This window comes from Halichoerus grypus, chromosome 8 (genome assembly GCF_964656455.1).
Source record: "Halichoerus grypus chromosome 8, mHalGry1.hap1.1, whole genome shotgun sequence".
In the NCBI taxonomy this organism is placed as follows: Eukaryota; Metazoa; Chordata; class Mammalia; order Carnivora; family Phocidae; genus Halichoerus; species Halichoerus grypus.
Window position 1 is genome coordinate 31,897,005 of NC_135719.1, and position 8,092 is coordinate 31,905,096.

At 36.2% G+C, this 8,092-nt stretch overlaps 1 pseudogene; it reads right to left on the reverse strand.

Annotated features, from left to right (window-relative positions):
• Positions 1–282: 282 nt before the first annotated feature.
• LOC144382844 (succinate dehydrogenase [ubiquinone] cytochrome b small subunit, mitochondrial pseudogene) lies at positions 283–769 on the reverse strand (annotated as a pseudogene).
• Positions 770–8,092: the final 7,323 nt, after the last annotated feature.

An 8,092-nucleotide genomic window follows, 5' to 3' on the forward strand; every position in this document is an offset into this window, starting at 1 on the left:
ACCGACTGAGCCACCCAGGCGCCCCCATACATAATATTTAGTTATGCTGTGAGTCTTGTGAGAAGCTGAGAGACAATCTCATAAACTCACGAGAGCAAGGAATTCAGGCTCCAAATTTCTTGGCTACAATTCCTCTCAAACCTTTTCTTCAAAGACTAAATTCTAAAAATAACCAGGTGATTAGGCAAAGAGGTTTGGACTTATCTGTTATTTCCTCCTTACTGTGATTTGAATGGCATGACAGAGCAGAGTCAAAGAAGTGTACAGTCAATTCTCAAGGTGTTAAATCAAAAAGGTCAGAGCTTCCACAGCTTTGCAGATGCCCACATCATGATAGCTGAGATAACAAAGTCCAGCAAAGGTTAAAGCTGGGAGTGCCAAAACACTTGCCCTGGCAGGTTTCTACAAAACATCCCCTCGAACATAGTCAGGAACCATTTGTGCAAGGCCCCAGTTGACTATGAAAAGTGAGGGCTGCAGCTAGGGAACAGTTGTCCATCGCAGAGCCAGGATTCAAATAAGCAGCTGGAATTAGGCCCAGGAGAAAAACATTGACAATCCTCTAGCCAGTCCAGTGGAGAGATGCAGCCTTGGAACCAGAATGGTAGTTAAGTGACAGGTGAATGTGTTGTGTTCTACACCATTCTGGGGTAGGTTGGTCCCGGAGAAACACTGAGACATGAGCAGGTCTGACCACTGAGATTTGGAGAAACATAGCTCAGCCTTCTTGCACACTTCACAGGACACTCAGCCTCCAGAGACTCGCCATGTCTCTCCTGAAGGCTCAAGGTCCTAGGATTGACATTTTTTTTTCCTCTTTAGAGTGAGGTGGGGAGGGGCAGAATGAGAGGGAGAGAATCCCAAGCAGCACGGCCCAATGTGAGGCTCGATCTCATAACCTTGAGATAGTGACCTGGGCTGAAATCAAGAGTCCAATGCTCAATGAACTGAACCACCCAGGCACCCCCCCAGGACTGACTTTTAATGACTGCAGAGCTGCCTGGCCCTTTTCCTAGACAGAATCTAGTTGAGAACACAGGTTCAGAGTCAATCTCTTTCTCAGGTATTTATTTCCTTTGTAGCCTTCAGTAAGTTACATACATGTATAATCCTCAGTTTGTTCATCTATAATATATGGATTAAAACAACATCTATGGCACAGGGTTGTTGAAAAGATTAAAATATAGAATGCAAAAATATGTTTAATATAATACCTGGACAAAAATTATTCTTCCTCTTATTACATCTCATACTTTCCTCTTAGGACATTGTTATAGAGAACCAAGACTCTTCTCTTCCCCCCCCCCCCATAAATTATTACATTTCTGAGAAAGTGAGTAAGAAATTATCTGTGGACTGTAAAAGTTGACTTTCCAGTAGAACTATGATTTTTTTTTTATTGTTAGCCATCCCTTGAATTCCTGGGCTAATTCTTTATATAAGCAGTTTTCAGATTTTATTCCATTTTACAGATTTTAACAGGGGATGGGCAAGCAGGCCTAACTCAGAGATCATTTATTCAGCTGCAAATAAGTTCCCACTACAATTTTATTAAAAAAAAAAAAGACAGTGGATAAAATATTTTCAAAATATTTATGATTTTATTTCTTAGTGCTAATCTGTGCTACTATGGACAAACAAGATTTGTCTCTGCTATGCATTATGCTCTTAGTTCAACTAAAAATTCAAGTATAAATTCAAGTATAATTTCAGGTGCTATCATGTGTGGGCAAGAAAAGGTACTTGAGTGTTCCCTCTTCTCCATTTAGGTAGGATAATAAACCAAAGAAATACCAGAAAGGACAGAGGGATATTCTTTTATTAATAAGATAATTATTAATGAGTATAATAATAGTCATTAGATTTATTTTCAAAGATTGTCAAACATGTTTTAATTCCTCATCATTTAGTATGTGCAAGCCAGGAATCCATCTATTTGATGCAAAGAACATCTTTTCTTTCTGGAGGATGTTGGGGTCCTGTTGATACACTGTAACCAGCACACGTGGCCTAACTGAACTGCACCCCCAAGACATGGATTCACCTGCTCACTGGCCACAGCTTCTCCATGGTCCTTGTTCACATGGTCCTACTCTGTCCCAGATCCCTGCCTCTGTCCTTTCCTGACCAATGTCAGAGTATCCCAGAGTCAAAAGCTCTTTATAAACAAGAAGAGGTAGAACTAGCAAAGCCAATTAGATTTTCCATCTTGGAATTGGACAGAGAAGTATGGATGGCGGGTCCAGTCAGTTTCAAGAGAAGGTACAGAAATGAAGGAGCAAAGAGTGGCCATAGGAGACCATGAGGGAGCTGGAAGTTTGAGTCAGCAAAAACTGCAAGAAAAAGAAAGCTCTTTCGGGAACCAGGTGAGGTGTGCAGTTGGAAGAAATAGGAGTGTTACAGAGATGAGGAAGCTGAGTGATTGTCGAGACTGAAGATGGCCACATCGTATTGCTGCCTTGGGTCCTTAGCGACCTGCAGCTGAGATTTCCTGCACAGTTATGGTTTTTAGTTTTGTGCAAGTCCCATTTACACATTATTCCTGAGTTCTTATGAGATTCTGCCTCCCTTATTATCAAGGCCCCACATTTTCCTTCTGTTACCCGAATGGCCTAAATATCATATCAGCCATATTTCCATACAAGAGTCAGCATTGTCAAAGGGAAGATCCCCCACATTCCAGTGTAGTTCAAATGGCTTCATTGGATACTGGAATGTTGTTTCACATCCAGTTTTATGTTGGGTTCAATATGGTTCCATGGGGGCAACCTGCTGGTTATGGTTCCTGAAGCTTTTCTGTGAAGAAATTACACATGTGTCTAAGTCTGAAAATTGCAAATTTTCACAGAGACTCATCTTCATAGCCTTCTTTCATGGCCAGGAAGTAGTGTAGATATAAAAGCTATTTTACACTGTAGATATAAAAGCTATTTTGCAACATAGGCAGTCCTTGCTCTTTATGGCAGTATAAGACTGTAAAAATGTCTATACAAGCTGAAACTATGCAAAGTAAGACAATCAAAGGGACTCTCCTGAAACCTTTACAAATTTTTTTGGAACATCAAAATTTGTTGAAACATAAAACATTAAAATATTAAACATTTAAACATTAAACATTACATTTTTAAAAGATTTTATTTATTTACTTTAGAGAGAGAGAGTACGAGCAGGGGGAGGGGCAGCAAGAAAGGGAGAAGGAGAATCCCAAGCAGACTCCATGCTGAGTGCAGAGCCCTACGCAGGGCTTGATCCCAGGGCTCTGAAATCAAGACCTGAGCTGAAATCAAGAGTCAGATACTTAACCAACTGAGCCTCCCAGGCTCCCCTAAACGTTAACATTTTTAAATGTAATCCAAATTTTAAAATTTAATTTTAATGTAATTAAACTTTGCATTTTTAATTTCTTAGTTAAAATGTTAATGTAATTAAAAAATTTAATATAAACTAAATAGTAACACTCAAATTTTAATTAAACATTAACATTTGTTGAAACATTCAATTTTGTTGAAACATTAAATATATAGGGACATACAATAAATAAATAAACTGTATACTATATAATAAATAAAAAGTATACTGTAATAGTTTTTCATAAATTAATTTTTTTAAATTAATTTTGTTATAATTTCAAATTTATGGAAAAAATGTAAAACTGGTATAAGGAACTTTACCCCATTGTTTCCATTTTGCCCCATTTGCTTTCTCATTATAACTTTTCTCTTTCTCTTCTCTTCCACACCTCTTTTATATCTGAGAGGAAGTTTGGGACCCCTCACTGCCTCCAGAGTGTATTTCCTAAGAACAAGGAACCCTATACAATGATCAGAACAGGAAATGTAACATTGATGCCATTATCTAATCCACAGTTTATATTCAAGTTTCCTTACCTGTCCCAATAATATATTTTATAGATATTTAGCCCAGTGCAGGATCCAGCCCAAGATCAAGCATTGCTTTCAAGTGTCACATCTCTTTAGTTTCGTTTAATCTGGAGCAGGTCTGCAGGCTTTTCCTTTTTTTTTCCTTTAATTTTTTTCCAGCTTTACGGAGGTATAATTGACATGTAACATTGTATAAGTTTAAGGGGTACATTGTAATTTAAAACATTAGAAAGCTTGAGAATTAAAGTGTTTTATTTCACTGTAAAACACTTCCCAGGATCAGTTTGAACAGAGCTTGCCTTCTCATAGTATAGAAGTTCTCCTTCACTAAGATCATCTGGCTGCACATCTAGAGTTTCTCAAGTGGCAGCAGTGCCAACATTCCCCTGGTCAGCTATTTCCTCTATAACTCTATTCACTTTCAATCTAATTTCCCTTCTACTTTACTGCTTTTCATTTATTTCTTCACTTTCATCTTTGTTGGCCAATTCTCTCTTTCAATGATCCATTTTTGCAAAATGTCAGGTGGGTTTATCACTGAGAGATAAGGAGGCAACACCATTATGTGCTTTGCTGTTTGCATGTGACCTAATAACAAATGTTCAGTGACTCATTACCAGCACACTTTATCATGCTGCACAGTTATTATTTATGGAGTGGTTTGTAGACTGAAGACCTAGCAGCAGAGTTTGCCTTTTATGAAATTATTCACAGTCCGTATACCATGTAACTAAAATTCACACATGTGGGAACCATGCAATGTATGGGCTGCCTGTGTCTGACCCAAATTCCCATTATCTGACAACTACTGACAACTTTTTCAAAGATGAAAGTGCTCTGGGACAATGGGACACAATATTTCACATCAAGGAGGACCTATGGTCACCATACTGTACATTAGGTCCCCAGAATTATTGGTCTTATGACTGAAAGTTTATAACCTTTGACCAACTTCTCCCCATTTCGCCTACCTCCCAGCCCCTGGTAACCATCATTTTACTCTATTTTTCTATGAATTCAGCTTCTTGAGATTCTACATGTGACATCATACAGTGTTTGTCTTCCTATGACTTATTTCACTTCACATAACGTCCTCAAGGTCTATCCATGTTGTTGCAAATTAAAAGATTTCCTTCTTTCTTATGGCTAAATAACCTTCCATTGTATTCCATTGTGTGTGTGTGTGTATGATTATATGTATATAAAAACAGGTAGTGTATGGTGAATTCTCACTATGTGCTAGGTAGTATTGTAAACAGTTTATATGTATTAACTCATTTAGTTCTAACAATAATTCATACTAACATCTAAGTTCCACAAGGACAGGAATTTTTGTTTGCAGCTATTTCTCCCAAGCACAGAACAAGCCCTAACACATGATAGATGTTTAATAAATAAACAGTAAACAAATGAAGAAATAAATGAATAAACAACTTTGTGGGATGTTGATCTTATTGTTCTACCCATTTTGGAGAAAAGGAAATTGGAGTATAGACAGAGTACTTAATTAACACAAGGTCCTACTACTAGAAATTTACAGGGCCATTCATACAAGCTGATGTAGCTATATTAATATAAGACTGAATATATTTTGATGACAAAAAGCATTACAAGAGGGTCATTAAATAATGCAAAGGTATCCAATAGACCAGGGAGGTATAACAGCTCTAAACTTGTATATAACTAATAACATAGTCTCAAGATATATTAAGCCAAACTGATAGAATTATAGGGAAAAGTGGATAAATCCTCCATACTAATAGAAGGTGTAAACTCTTTCAGTAATTATAGATCAGAGAGACAAAAATATATAAGTAGGCAATAGAACATTTGAATAGCAAAATTTAAAACCTTGACTTAAAGAACATATATAGAACATGTGATTACTATAAATTACACATACTTTTCAGACACAAAAGAGCATTTTTTGACAAGAAAATGGGCAATAAGTGAGTCTTAACAAATTCTAAAATATTGGTATCATGAAAGCTATGTTCTCTGCCACAAAATACACCAAAATCAAGTGAGATTTATTCCTCAGATGCAAGGATGGTTCAACATATGCAAATTAATAAATTTCATATACCCCATTAATAGAATGAAAGGTAAAAAATAATAATCATTATAATAGATGCAGAAAAACCATTTGACAAAATATGGCATCATTTTATGATTAAAAAAACTCAACAAATTCAGTATTGAAGGAACATACCTCAACATAATGAAGGCCATATATGACAAGTACACTGCTAACATCATATTCAGCCATGGAAGATTGAAAGTTTTCACCCTAAGATCAGGATCAAGAGAAGGGTGCCTACTACAACTACTCTTATTCAACATAGTACTAGACATCCTAGCCAGAACAATCAAGGCAAGAAAAAACAATAAAGGCATCCAAATCAGAAAAGAAAAAATAAAATTGTCTTTGCAGATTACATATTCTTATATGGGGAAAATCCTAAAGACCAAAAAACTTTTAGAACTAATCAATGAATTCAGTAAAGTTGCAGTATACAAAATCAACATACAGAAATCAGTTGTGTTTCTATACAATAACAAAGAAATATCTGAAAAAAATAAAGAAAACAAATCTATTTACCATAGCAGTAAAAACAATAAAATATGTAATATGTAAGAATAAATTTAATTAAGGAAGTAAAAAAATCTGTCCATTGGAAACTATAAGACTTGGATGAAAGAAATTGAAAAAGACACAAATAAATGGAAAGATATCCCATGTTTAGGGTTCAGAATAATTAATTTTGTCAAAATGTGCATACTACCCAAAACCATCTATAAATTCAATGCAATTTCTATCAAAATTCCAATAGCATTTTTCACAGAAATAGGAAAACCAATGCTAAAATTTGTACAGAACCACAAAAGACTCTGAATAGTCAAAACAACCCTGAGAAAGCACAAAGCTAGATGCATCACACTTCCTGATCTCAAACTGTATTACAAAGCTATACGTATTTGGTTTATGATTACAAATGAAAACAGTATGTTACTGGCATAAAAATAGACACATAGATCAAACAGAATCAAGAGCCCACATATAAGGTTAACTAAGGACAAAGGAGAGAAGAATACTCACTAGGGAAAGGTTAGTCTTTTCTACAAATGGTATTGGGAAAACTAGATAACCACATGCCAAGGAATGAAATTGGATCCCTAATTTACACCATTCATAAAAATTAACTCAAAATATATCAAACACTTAACTGTAAGACCTGAAACCACAATACTCTTAGAAGAAAACAGGAAAAAACCTCCTTGACATTAGTATTGGTAAGGATTTTTTGGATATAACAGTAAAAATATAACAAGCAATGAAAGTAAAAATAAATAAGTGTAACTATATCAAACTAAAAAGCTCTGCACAGCAAAAGAAACAATCAACAAAATGAAAATATAATCTATGGAATGGGAAAAATATTTGCAAACCATGTATCTGATAAGCATTTAATACCCAAAATATATAAGAAACTTATCAATTCAATGTAAAATAAACAAAAACCAATACAATTTAAAAATGGGCAGGGGGGCCACCTGGGTGGCTCAGTCAGTTAAGCATCCGGCTTTTGATTTCTGCTCAGGTCATGATCTCAGGGTTGTGAGATTGAGCTCTGTGTCAGGCTCTGTGCTGGGCATGAAGCCTGCTTAAGATGATCCCTCTCCCACACAGGCAGAAACCTCTTTGACGTCAGCTGCAGCAACTTCTTCCTAGAAACATCACTAAGGGCAAGGGAAGCAAGGGCATAAATGAACTATTGGGACTTCATCAAGATAAAAAGCTTTTGCACAGCAAAAGAAACAGTCAACAAAACCAAAAGACAACCGACAGAATGGGAGAAGATATTTGCAAATGACATATCAGATGAAGGGCTAGTATCCAAAATCTATAAAGAACTTATAGAACTTATCAAACTCAACACCCAAAGAACAAATGATCCAATCAAGAAATGGGCAGAAGACATGAACAGACATTTTTCCAAAGAAGACATCCAAATGGCCAACAGATACATGAAAAAGTGTTCAACATCGCTTGGCATCAGGGAAATCCAAATCAAAACCTCAATGAGATATCACCTCACACCAGTCAGAATGGCTAAAATTAACAAGTCAGGAAACGACAGATGGTGGTGGGGATGCGGAGAAAGGGGAACCCGCCTACACTGTTGGTGGGAATGCAAGTTGGTGCAGCC